The sequence below is a fragment of the Bos mutus genome, chromosome 15 (assembly GCF_027580195.1).
Source record: "Bos mutus isolate GX-2022 chromosome 15, NWIPB_WYAK_1.1, whole genome shotgun sequence".
Classification (NCBI taxonomy): domain Eukaryota; kingdom Metazoa; phylum Chordata; class Mammalia; order Artiodactyla; family Bovidae; genus Bos; species Bos mutus.
In genome coordinates, this window is record NC_091631.1 from 2615678 (window position 1) to 2629680 (window position 14003).

The following is a 14003-nucleotide window of genomic DNA, read 5'->3' on the forward strand; positions in this document are numbered from 1 at the left end:
AAAGGAGATTTAACATCTATAAAGTGCTCAGAACAGCGCCAGGCCCTTAATTAGCGTTCAGCACATGTTAGCTGTTATTAGCCATCCTCACACTGAATAATTTCTCTGTGTTATTCTATAATTTTACCTTCCTTATTATTTCTATCCAGGGAAGAAAGTTTAATGAAGTCACAAAACACATTATAACAAGGGTGGCAGGGAGCACCACCACAGAACCACAGCTCTCCACGAGAAGAGACTCCCGGCCTGGGAAACACTGAGGGGTCCAGCCTGTCCAAGCCCCTCACTCTACCACGCCAGCCTGTTTCCCAGGCCCAGCTGTCCCTGAGAAATCACAGGCAACCTAGACCTACCTAGACCAGGTCACTAGAGTGACCTAGTTACTCTCCCAAATTTCTGTCTTTCTCTTTCCCCCTGAACCAGACATGCTGAGAGAGAAGACTGTAGATCTGGGAGAGCATACGATGGCACAGTAGATACAGGGGTTATGGAATCAACACAGGACCAGCGTCCAAGTCTGGTTTTGCCACATACAATCTAGCGTAATCTGTAAACAAGACAGTTGTGTAAAGATTAAATACATGGCAGAAAGCTTTGCAGATAGCGTGGTTTGTAGTAGATGATGCCTGGAGACCAGTGTCCCCACTTCTTCTAGGATTATGCACTCTGGGCATTAAAAGGGCATGGGCTGCTGGCAGCAAGATGCGGTCATGCAAGATGACCTCTTCCTTTCACCCTTCTGTGGGCCCAGTCGTTAACCAGCACGTCTGTGGCCTCTGGCTCTCTGCCCAGCCCCCAGCTCACCTGTGTCAACATTGCCAGGCTGAGACCGTCCTCTTCGTTTGCTTGCTTCATTATCACCATCATCCTAGTCACGTTCAGAAGGATGCATTCCCTGAAAGTCCAAAACAAAACTCAAGTCTCAAGACAGTAGGTTAAACCCTCTAGCAGGACAGAGCCAGGACAAGTAACCAGACCCTGAAGAGCAGAGGAACCCTAACCAAGGATGAGCCAAGGGCCAAATACCAGGAGAAGAAGGATAAGATTTTTCAAAACCCAGGGCAAGTGAAGAAAGGCAGCATCGTGAGTGAAATCAGAGTCAGACGTGAACTTAGACCAATAGGTACTGCCCTTGGGGTCAAGACGTAGGTCAGATTTCTTGTTCTTAAGGCCACTGGAAGTCAAAGCTAGCTTGTGAGGAGCCAGACTCAGAGTAAAGGGGTATTTTAGATCCCTCCAGACTCCTGCTTATGTACAAAACGTGTTTGGAGTTAAGCTTCTTTGAGGGATTCCCAAATGATAAAGAACTCACTTGCCAATTCAGGAGACACAAGAGATGCATGTCTGACCCCTGGGTGAGGAAGATCCCCTGGGGGAGGGCATGGCAACCCCGTCCAGTATTCTTGCCTGGAGAACCCCATGGACAGAAGAGCCTGGTGGGTGACAGTCCGTGGGGTCACAAAGAGCCCGACACGACTGAAGAACTTAGCTCGCACACGTGCAAGCTTCTCTGAAAGACCTGGCCTGTCGTGTTCTGGCACCTGACCTTGCCTGTCCTCCACATCTCTCCTGCCCCCAATTAAAGGCAGTGGCCAAAGACAACACTTCAGAGGCTGCGGTGATGTGTACTCTGATTCAACACCCGTTTCCTCCCCAGCCCCTGTTTGTTCACGAGCTCTCCACTCCCAGGACAGCAGACAGATGTGAGCATATTTGTCCCCGGGACAGAGCTGAATGATTCCCATGGAGTTACATTCCTACACACTCCGCTCACCGTCGTTATCTGGCTGTGTCTCTGGCTTTCTCAAATAAACCACAGGCTCTCTGAAGCAGGAAGCAATGCTCATATTTCATCTCATGCACCACTGAACCTAACACAGTGCAAGGTACTTAATGGGAGAATATTAATTAAGGTTTATGGATTCATATATATTTCACCTCTCCCTCTTTGGATCTGCAACTTGTAGACAGCAGAAGATAAAAAGACCAGTTGTCACTACTCTGTAAGGCTCAGGACTTTCATGAAACACTCCTGCTGCCTGAAGAAGCCATTTGCCCAATAATGAAATTAATAGCTAATATTTATTGAACGTATATTATGGTGCCAAGCATTCTGGGAGGCACCTGGAACACATTATTTCATTTAAGCCTCAAAATAATTCCATGAGTAGGCTAGACCTATTAATATATGAGAAAACTGAGAGTCCAAGAAATCTAAGGTCAAATATTGTTCATAAAGGCAGACCCAAGTTCAGCTGATTCCAAAGTCTATGCTCTACTGTTAGGCCTAAAACTCCTTGGGTTTTTGCAGAAAATTATACAAATTTACATTTCCACTGCTTCCGAAAATATATCCAAAGAGCTTCTCACATATTTCCCCGATGACCCAGCTTTTCTAATCATCCCGTACAGTCTTGACTCCTACCAGGAGCTTTCAGTTCCTACAGCCCACCTGAAGAGCCGCTTGGAAAAGGAAAAAAAAATGAGAAAGAAGAGGCAGGAAGAATGAGGCAAGGAAGGCCCTTGGTGCCCCTGCTTTGACCCCATTCCTTTGCCATGAAAAAAAGCTCGTCTCCTAAGTCATTTACCGCTCCATCATCCCCTTTCTGTGTTTCATCTTAATGTCAGCATAGAGTTTCTTTGTGAGTCATAGCAAGCAATCTTTTTCTTCCAAGGCAAGTCCAGGCTGGTTTCAAGAGTGGACAAGTAGTGATTCATTGATAGGATCAAAACCAGGGGCTTGGAAGCTCATACAACTCAATACCCGAAAAACAAACAACCCAATCAAAACGTGGGCAGGAGACCTAAGCAGACATTTCTCCAAAGAAGACATACAGTTGGCTAATAAACACATGAAAAGATGCTCGATATTACTAATTATTAGAGAAATGCAAATCGAAACCACAATGAGTTATCACCTCACACTGGTCAGAATGAAAGTGAAAGTGAAAGTCACTCAGTCATGTCTGACTCTTTGTGACCCCATGGGCTATGCAGGCCAGAATACTGGAGTGGGAAGCCTTTCCCTTCTCCAGGGGATCTTCCCAACCCGGGGATCAAATCCAGGTCTCCCACATTGCAGGTGGATTCTTTACCATCTGAGCCACAAGAGAAACCCAAGAATACTGGAGTGGGTAGCCTATCCCTTCTCCAGGAGATCTTCCCAGCCCAGTAATTGAACTGGGGTCTCCTGCATTGCAGGCGGATTCTTTACCAATTGAACTATCAGGGAAGCCCACCAATCAGCATGGCCATTTTCAAAAAGTCTACAAACAGTAAATGCTGGAGAGGGTGTGGAGGAAAGGGAGTCCTCTGGCATTGTGGGTGGAAATGTAAACTGATACACCACCAAGGAGGGCAGTGCGAAGACTCCTTAAAAAGCTGGGAAAGAACTACCGTACGATCCAACCATCCCACTACTGGCATATACCCTGAGAAAACTATAGTTGAAAAAGACACATGTACCCCAGCATTCATTATAGCGCTACTTACAGTAACTAGGACACGGACGCAACCTAGATGTCCATCAATAGATGAATGGATAAAGAAGTTGTGGTACATATATACAAAGGAATAATACTCAGCCATAAAAATGGGTGCATTTGAGCCAGTTCTAAAGAGGTGGATGAACCTAGAGCCGACTACACAGAGTGAAGTCAGTCAGAAAGAGAAAAACAAATACTGCGCATTCACACACATATATGGAATCTGGAAAGACGGTACTGATGAAACTATGTGCATGCAGACATGGAGAGCAGGCTTGTGGATGCAGGTGGGGAGGAGATGGTGGGGTGCATGGAGACAGGAGCATGGAAGCACACACATCAAAAAATGCATAACAGCTAGCCAGTGGGAATGTGCTGTGCGACGCAGGGAGTTCAAACCCAGCGCTCTGTGACGACGTAGAGACGTGGGATGGGAAGTGGGGGGAGGTTCAAGAGGGAGGGCACATGTGTATACCTATGGCTGATTCATGTTGATGTCTGGCAGAGACCAACACAATATTGTGAATCAATTATCCTTCAATTAAAAAAACTAAATTTTTTAAGTAAATAATTTTTTTTAAACCCTCGTCCAAGGTAACGAGCAGTGGCTGTGCTTTGCTGGAGCAGCCGTGAAGAGATACCCCACGCCCAAGGGAAGAGAAACCCAAGTAAGAAGGTAGGTGTTGCAAGAGGGCATCAGACGGCAGACACACTGAAACCATACTCACAGAAAACTAGTCAATCTAATCACACTAGGACCACAGCCTTGTCTAACTCAATGAAACTAAGCCATGCCCGTGGGGCAACCCAAGATGGGCGGGTCATGGTTGAAAGGTCTGACAGAATGTGGTCCACTGGAGAAGGGAATGGCAAACCACTTCAGTATTCTTGCCTTGAGAACCCCATGAACAGTATGAAAAGGCAAAATGATAGGATACTGAAAGAGGAACTCCCCAGGTCAGTAGGTGCCCAATATGCTACTGGAGATCAGTGGAGAAATAACTCCAGAAAGAATGAAGGATGGAGCCAAAGCAAAAAGAATACCCAGCTGTGGATGTGACTGGTGATAGAAGCAAGGTCCGATGCTGTAAAGAGCAATATTGCATAGGAACCTGGAATGTCAGGTCCATGAATCAAGGCAAATTGGAAGTGGTCAAACAAGAGATGGCAAGAGTGAATGTTGACATTCTAGGAATCAGCGAACTGAAATGGACTGGAATGGGTGAATTTAACTCAGATGACCATTATATCTACTACTGCGGGCAGGAATCCCTCAGAAGAAATGGAGTAGCCATCATGGTCAACAAGAGTCAGAAATGCAGTACTTGGATGCAATCTCAAAAACGACAGAATGATCTCTGTTCATTTCCAAGGCAAACCATTCAATATCACAGTAATCCAAGTCTATGCCCCAACCAGTAATACTGAAGAAGCTGAAGTTGAACGGTTCTATGAAGACTTAAAAGACCTTTTAGAACTAACACCCAAAAAAGATGTCCTTTTCATTATAGGGGACTGGAATGCAAAAGTAGGAAGTCAAGAAACACCTGGAGTAACAGGCAAATTTGGCCTTGGAATACGGAATGAAGCAGGGCAAAGGTTAACAGAGTTTTGCCAAGAAAATGCACTGGTCATAGCAAACACCCTCTTCCAACAACACAAGAGAAGACTCTACACATGGACATCACCAGATGGTCAACACCGAAATCAGATTGATTATATTTTTTGCAGCCAAAGATGGAGAAGCTCTATACAGTCAGCAAAAACAAGACCAGGAGCTGACTGTGGCTCAGATCATCAACTCCTTATTGCCAAATTCAGACTTAAATTGAAGAAAGTAGGGAAAACCACTAGACCATTCAGGTATGACCTAAATCAAATCCCTTATGATTATACAGTGGAAGTGAGAAATAGATTTAAGGGCCTAGATCTGATAGATAGAGTGCCTGATGAACTATGGAATGAGGTTTGTGACATTGTACAGGAGACAGGGATCAAGACCATCCCCTTGGAAAAGAAATGCAAAAAAGCAAAATGGCTGTCTGGGGAGGCCTTACAAATAACTGTGAAAAGAAGAGAAGCAAAAGGCAAAGGAGAAAAGGAAAGATATAAACATCTGAATGCAGAGTTCCAAAGAATAGCAAGAAGAGATAAGAAAGCCTTCTTCAGCCATCAATGCAAAGAAATAGAGGAAAACAACAGAATGGGAAAAACTAGAGATCTCTTCAAGAAAATCAGAGACACCAAAGGAACATTTTATGCAAAGATGGGCTCGATAAAGGACAGAAATGGTATGGACCTAACAGAAGCAGAAGATATTAAGAAGAGATGGCAAGAATACACAGAAGAACTGTACAAAAAAGATCTTCATGACCCAGATAATCACAATGCTGTGATCACTGACCTAGAGCCAGACATCCTGGAATGTGAAGTCAAGTGGGCCTTAGAAAGCATCACTACGACAAACAACTAATCTCAAAAATATACAAGCAACTCCTACAGCTCAACTCCAGAAAAATAAATGACCCAATCAAAAAATGGGCCAAAGAACTAAATAGACATTTCTCCAAAGAAGACACACAGATGGCTAACAAACACATGAAAAGATGCTCAACATCACTCATTATCAGAGAAATGCAAATCAAAACCACTATGAGGTACCATTTCACACCAGTCAGAATGGCTGCGATCCAAAAGTCTACAAGCAGTAAATGCTGGAGAGGATGTGGAGAAAAGGGAACCCTCTTACACTGTTGGTGGGAATGCAAACTAGTACAGCCACTATGGAGAACAGTGTGGAGATTCCTTAAAAAATTGGAAATAGAACTGCCTTATGACCCAGCAATCCCACTGCTGGGCATACACACTGAGGAAACCAGAAGGGAAAGAGACACGTGTTCCCCAATGTTCATCGCAGCACTGCTTATAATAGCCAGGACATGGAAGCAACCTAGATGTCCACCAGCAGATGAATGGATAAGAAAGCTGTGGTACATATACACAATGGAGTATTACTCAGCCACTAAAAAGAATACATTTGAATCAGTTCTAATGAGGTGGATGAAACTGGAGCCTATTATACAGAGTGAAGTAAGCCAGAAAGAAAAACACCAATACAGTTTACTAACGCATATATATGGAATTTAGAAAGATGGTAACGATAACCCTGTGTATGAGACAGCAAAAGAGACACTGATGTATAGAACAGTCTTATGGACTCTGTGGGAGAGGGAGAGGGTGGGAAGATTTGGGAGAATAGCATTGAAACATGTATAATATCATGTATGAAACGAGTCACCAGTCCAGGTTCCATGCAGGATACTGGATGCTTGGGGCTGGTGCACTGGGACAACCCAGAGGGATGGTATGGGGAGGGAGGAGGGAGGAGGGTTCAGGATGGGGAACACATGTATACCTGTGGCAGATTCATTTCGATATTTGGCAAAACTAATACAATATTGTAAAGTTTAAAAATAAAATAAAATTTAAAAAAAAAAAGAAAAGAAAACATCACTATGAACAAAGCTAGTGGAGGTGATGGAATTCCAGTTGAGCTATTTCAAATCCTGAAAGATTATGCTGTGAAAGTGCTGCACTCAATATGCCAGCAAATTTGGAAAACTCAGCAGTGGCCACAGGACGGGAAAAAGTCAGTTTTCATTCCAATCCCAAAGAAAGGCAATGCCAAAGAATGCTCAAACGACCGCACAATTGCACTCATCTCACACGCTAGTAAAGTAATGCTCAAAATTCTCCAAGCCAGGCTTCAGCAATATGTGAACCGTGAACTTCCTGATGTTCAAGCTGGTTTTAGAAAAGGCAGAGGAACCAGAGATCAAATTGCCAACATCTGCCGGATCATAGAAAAAGCAAGAGAGTTCCAGAAAAACATCTATTTCTGCTTTATTGACTATGCCAAAGCCTTTGACTGTGTGGATCACAATAATCTGTGGAAAATTCTGAAAGAGATGGGAATACCAGACCACCTGACCTGCCTCTTGAGAATCCTATATGCAGGTCAGGAAGCAACAGTTAGAACTGGACATGGAACAACAGACTGGTTCTAAATAGGAAAAGGAGTACGTCAAGGCTGTATATTATCACCCTGCTTATTTACCTTATATGCAGAGTACATCATGAGAAACGCTGGACTGGAAGAAGCACAAGCTGGAATCAAGATTGGCGGGAGAAATATCAATAACCTCAGATATGCAGATGACACCACCCTTATGGCAGAAAGTGAAGAGGAACTCAAAAGCCTCTTGATGAAAGTGAAAGTGGAGAGTGAAAAAGTTGGCTTAAAGCTTTCAGAAAAAAGCTTAAACATTCAGAAAATGAAGATCATGGCATCTGGTCCATCACTTCATGGGAAATAGATGGGGAAACAGTGGAAACAGTGTCAGACTTTATTTTGGGGGGCTCCAAAATCACTGCAGATGGTGACTGCAGCCATGAAATTAAAAGACGCTTACTCCTTGGAAGGAAAGTTATGACCAACCTAGATAGCATATTCAAAAGCAGAGACATTACTTTGACAACAAAGGTTCGTCTAGTCAAGGCTATGGCTTTTCCTGTGGTCATGTATGGATGTGAGAGTTGGACTGTGAAGAAGACTGAGCGCCGAAGAATTGATGCTTTTGAACTGTGGTGTTGGAGAAGACTCTTGAGAGTCCCTTGGACTGCAAGGAGATCCAACCAGTCCATTCTGAAGGAGATCAGCCCTGGGATTTCTTTGGAAGGAATGATGCTAAAGCTGAAACTCCAGTACTTTGGCCACCTCATGGGAAGAGTTGACTCATTGGAAAAGACTCTGATGCTGGGAGGGATTGGGGGCAGGAGGAGAAGGGGACGACAGAGGATGAGATGGCTGGATGGCATCACTGACTCAACGGACATGAGTCTGGGTGAACTCCAAGAGTTGGTGATGGACAGGGAGGCCTGGTGTGCTGCGATTCATGGGGTCGCAAAGAGTCGGACACGACTGAGTGACTGAACTGAACTGAGAGAAGGAGTGACATTGCTTAAAGAAGCCAACTTGAGAATCTCTCCCCCAAGTAAGAGATGGGTCTATTTTCCCAGAACCTCAATAGCTCTAGTGTGAAAGTGAAAGTTGCTCAGTTGTGTTCGACACTTTGCATCCCCATGGACCATGCAAATCTGGGTAGCCTTTCCCTTCTCCAGGCGATATTCCCAACCCAGGGATTGAACCCAGGTCTCCCGCATTGCAGACAGGTTCTTTATCAGCTGAGCCACCAGGGAAGCCCTTGTGCAAAAGGAGGAATTAAAGAACATGATCCATGTAAGGTTGCTTCCAGTCCTGACATTCACATGAAATCTGAACCCTCTTGGCAGGAGCAATGAACCTATATCCTCATAAAACTGATGGAGCAAACTCCCTTATGTGTAATGTAACTCTGCTTGTCTTCCCAGTTATCAGATGGCCAAAACAGGAACCAAAATGGCCCCAAGTAACCCTGGGTAAAGAGCAGATTGTCAGTTGATAACCCTTTGAAAGACGACCAGAAAACCTGTTCCTCAACCAAAGCTAAGTTTATTAAACCTACTGTAGTAAGAGAGAATACAGAATCTTAGTAGTTCTCAGTGTTGTTGTTGCTCAGCCACTAAGTTGCATCCGGCTCTTTGTGACCCACGGACCACAGTACACAGGGCTCCCCTGTCCTTCACCGTGTCCTGGAGTTTGCTCAGACACACATCCATTGAGTCAGTGATGCTATTTAATCATCTTAACCTCTGTCATCCCCTTCTCCTCCTGCCCTCATTCTTCCCCAGCACTGTGGTCTTTTCCAATGAGTCAGCTCTTGGCATCAGGTGGCCAAAGTATTGGAGCTTCAGCATCAGTCCTTCCAATGAATATTCAGTTTTTATTTCCTTTAGGTTTGATTGGTTTGATCTCCTTGCTGCCCAAGGGACACTCAAGAGTCTTCTTCATCACCATAATTCGAAAGCATCAATTCTTTGACACTCAGCCTTCTTTATGGTCCAACTCTCACATCCATACATGATTAGTGGAAAACCACGACTTTGACTATATGCACCTTTGTCAGTAAAGTGATGTCTCTGTTTTTAATATGTTGTCTAGGTTTGCCATAACTTTCCTTCCAAGGAAGGTAATTTCATGGCTACGGTCACTGTCTGCAGTGACTCTGAAGCCCAAGAAAAGAAATTCTGCCACTCCTTCCACTTTTCTCCCTTCTATTTGCCATGAAGTGATGGAATCAGATGCCATGATCTTCATTTTTTGAATGTTGAGTTTTAAGCCACTTTTTTCACTCTCTTCTTTCACCCTCATCAAGAGGCTCTTTAGTTCCTCTTCACTTTCTTTCCTTCTTTTTTTTTCACCATTAGTGGTTCTCAAAAGGAGGAAAAGGGGGACAGAGGATGAGATGGTTGGAGGCATCACCAACTCAAGGGACACAAGTCTGAGCAAGCTCCAGGAGGTGGTGGAGGACAGGGAGGCCTGGCGCGCTGCAGCACACGGGGTCTCAAAGAGTCGGACACGACTTGGCAACTGAACAGCGATATTTAAAGAGTCTGGAGGTCAGGCTTCAAGTGGCTTAAGGTGGATTTTCCAAATCAGGGAGCAGATCAAGGCTGGAAAAAGCTTGTGACATAATAGTTTAGGATTGACACATACTAGGGAGGAAGGACCTGAAAACAAATCTTAATAAGTAAACTGCTGTTTGTTGAGAAAGCTGTTTATCCAAGACAGTGATCTATTGTCTTAACAAGAAAGATGTTTGCGTAGAGGTGCAAACTATTTGTTCAGGAAAACTGGCAGGAGTTTCATAAAGCACAGTGAGGTTGTTTATTGGTTTATAACCATCTCTTCTGAGGTCTGAATTTCCAAGAACAATGAGCTCAGTTACGTTGCCATAGGAAAATGCAGACCTCAGTCCCCATAGAGAGACTATATGAGTACAGTTGGTCTCCAAGCTCAAGTTTCATTTATTTTTTTTTAAAACTACCATGAGATGCTATTCTATTCCCACGGAAACAAAACTTCACCTCCGTTCTTCCCACCAGTGACATTAAGCCTGTGTTCTAATGCTCCCACCTCAGCCCACAAAGTGAGCAGAGATAGATAATAAAGAAACAGTTTCAGCTGTGCAAGAGCTCACATCACTTGTCAATCAGGCTTGAAAGAATGGGGTTGTGCGGAACCTGCTACTAACAACTAGAACCTTCTCATATTTTAAAAGATGTACTGACAGAAATAAGTCACGGGGATGTACTGTACAGCATGGTGTGTGTGTGTGTGTGTGTGTGTCAGTCGCTCAGTTGTGTCCAACTCTTTGCGACCCCATGGACTGTAGCCCACCAGACTCCTTTGTCCATGGGATTCTCCAGGCAAGACTACTGGAGTGGGCTGCCATTTCCTGCTCCAGCACAGCATGGTGACTGTAGTTAATAATATTGCATATCTGAAAGTTGCCGAGAGTAGATCTTAAAATTTCTCATCACTAGAAGGGAAAATTGTAACCATGTATGGTGACAGATGTTAACGAGACTTACTGTGGTGATCATTTCTCAGCATATGTAAATATCAAATCATTATATTGTATACGTAAAACTAACATAATGTTATAGGTCAATTACATCGCAATGAAAAAGTGCTTTTAGGGGGCTTCCCTGGAGGCTTAGTGGTATATAATCCACCGGCCAACGTAGGAGACATAGTTTCGATCTCTGGTCCGGGAAGATCCCACGTGCCACAGAGCAGCTAAGCCCGTGCGCCACACCTATCGAGCTCAGAGCCGTGTGGCAGCTACTGAAGCCCGCAGGCCCAGAGACGGTGCTCCACCACAGGGGAAGGCACCGCAGTGAGACGCCCTCAAACCACAGCTAGAGAGCAGCCCACGCAGCCACGAAGACCTGGCACAGCCAAAAACCAAAACAAATAAGACTATTTAGAAGTTACATGCAAATGTAGGAGCAGAGTTTGAAAATAGAAAACAAACAAAAAAGTGTTTTGAAATAAAAGCCAAAACAGTTTTTAAAAATTGCCTTAGGTCAATCGACTAGATGCAGGCTCAATAAGTGTGAATGAAAGGCTTCTCGGAGGAGACAGAGAGGAGAAGTCTGAGAAGCACGGGCCATCTGAGACAGGATAGAGGAGATAGAAGCAGGGTCACGGCCAAGAGAGGGCTATGACCGTATGAACAGGAGGCTGCCATAGTAACAGGAAGTGAACGTGAAAGTCGCTCAGTCACGTCCAGCTCTTTGCGACCCCGTGGACTATAGTCCATGAGATTCTCCAGGCCAGAATACTGGAGTGGGTAGCCTTTGCCTTCTCCAGGGGATCTTCCCTACCCAGGGATAGAACCCAGGTCTCCCGCATTGCTGGCGGATTCTTTACCATATTAACCGACAAACGCCCAAGTCTCGTTGGCTTACAACAGCAGAAAGTGTATTTCTCACTCTTGTTCACATCTGTCATGAGTCAGTAGTGAGCCCACTACTTTTCATTCCAAGACTTGGGCTAACGTAAGAGAAATTCCTATGTCTGGACATGGCTGGTGTCACAGCAGAGGGAAGGAGGGGATGTGGAGGACACGGGGTAGCTTCAGATGCATCTGTGCTCAGACAGGGCACAGAACACCTTCATTCACACTCCCAGGACCAAACCCAGTGATGTGACTAAGCATAATTGAAGCGAGGAAAGAGAATGGATATGAATTCTCACCTTTTTTGGGGACTATAGTCAATTAATAATGTTGTGATAGCTTTGAGTGGAGAGCAATGGGACTCAGCCATACATATACATGTATGAGAGTGGATAAAAATTGTATCCAGGGACTTTCCAGGTGGTCCAGTGGTTAGAAATCCACCTGCCAATGCAAAAGACATGAGTTCAATCCCCGGTCTGGGAGGATCCCACATGCTTTGGGGCAGCTAGGCCCTGTACCACAAATACTAAGCCCACATTTGAGAGCCCACGTTCCAGAGGCCATGCTCTTGAGCTGCGACAAAGAGCCAGAGCAGTCCCCTCCTCCCAAGCAAGAATCTTTATCCAGGACTTCCCTGGTGGTGCAGTAGTTAAGACTCCACCATGGTGACTGTAGCCGTGAAATTCAAAGACGCTTACTCCTTGGAAGGAAAGTTATGACCAACCTAGACACCATATTAAAAAGCAGAGACATTACTTTGCCAACAAAGGTCCATCTAGTCAAGGCTATGGTTTTTCCAGTAGTCATGTATGGATGTGAGAGTTGGACTATAAAGAAAGTTGAGCACCGAAGAATTGATGCTTTTGAGCTGTGGTGTTGGAGAAGACTCATGAGAGTCTCTTGGACTGCAAGGAGATCCAACAAGTCCATCCTAAAGGAAATCAACCCTGAATATTCATTGGAAGGACTGATGCTAAAGCTGAAACTCTAATACTCTGGCCACATGATGTGAAGAACTGACTCATTGGAAAAGACCCTGATGCTGGGAAAGACTGAAGGTGGGAGGAGAAGGGGATGACAGAGGATGAGATGGTTGGATGGCATCACCGACTCAATGGACATGAGTTTGGGTGGACTCCAGGAGTTGGTAATGGACAGGGAGGCCTGGCGTGCTGTGGTACATGGGGTTGCAAAGAGTTGGACACGACTGAGTGACTAAACTGAACTGAACTGCAATGCAGAGGGCTCGGGTTCAACCGCTGGTCAGAGAACTAAGGTCCCACATGCCGTGGGAAGAATTGTTTTCCAAGAGCTCCATGGAGGAGCCCTGATGCTTAGCATCATGACAGAATCCAACACAGCGAGGGAGACGCGGCGCTCCTGGGGAGAGGACCGGCAGCTCGAAGCGGGTTCCTGGGGAAGAGGCATCAGACGCCTTGTGCAGGTGGGACCCAGCTCGAAGGGCAGAGGACTCAGCCCTGTTTCACTTCTGCTGGGGAGATTCAGCAGGTCTCTCCCACGTGAATCAACCTCCTCTTACCTGCAGGAGACATGGGCCATCCAGCCACTCATCTGCTGAGAGTCTCTCCCAGACCAGCAGTCTAGGGACTGAATCTCTCCTATCCAAACAAGTCATTTGCCTAACGAGGCCCTTGCTGTGTGTGGAGATGTCCCCTGGGATTGTGGAAACCCAAGTTGCCAAGGCCCCCAAGGAATGAGCCAACGTCTTCCTTCCTGGCCTGTGAAAACCAGGCTCTCTACACCTTGTTCTCCCGAGACTTGGCTCTTCAGGGTCCACATCCACGGGTGTCTGTCAAAGTTACTTATAACAGCGAAAACTTGCAGATACCTTATCATCAACCCGGGGCCAGTTAAGTAAATGAGGACGCACACACACAGCAGGAAAAAGCAGTGATTAAATACAGTTATGTAGACTATTACTTATTGATTGATAGGGGGAAGGGTCCATGGCACGAGGGAGAAAGTGAATGACACAATAGCTTAAACAGTATAATTCTGCTTGATTCTGCTTTTGGGAACTATGGCCATGAGTGCATTAAGAAATTTATAAAGGAACACTCACCAACCCCATTTCTTGTGGTGCCAGGGT

At 45.1% G+C, this 14003-nt stretch overlaps 1 long non-coding RNA gene across 1 annotated transcript in view; it reads right to left on the reverse strand.

Annotated features, from left to right (window-relative positions):
* The window catches only part of LOC138990933 (uncharacterized), a 53955-nt gene that overhangs the window by 34814 nt on the left and 5138 nt on the right, over window positions 1–14003 (reverse strand). The window contains exon 2 of the long non-coding RNA XR_011466965.1: window positions 805–895. This is a non-coding gene — a long non-coding RNA (uncharacterized lncRNA). The remainder of the gene's footprint in view (window positions 1–804; window positions 896–14003) is intronic.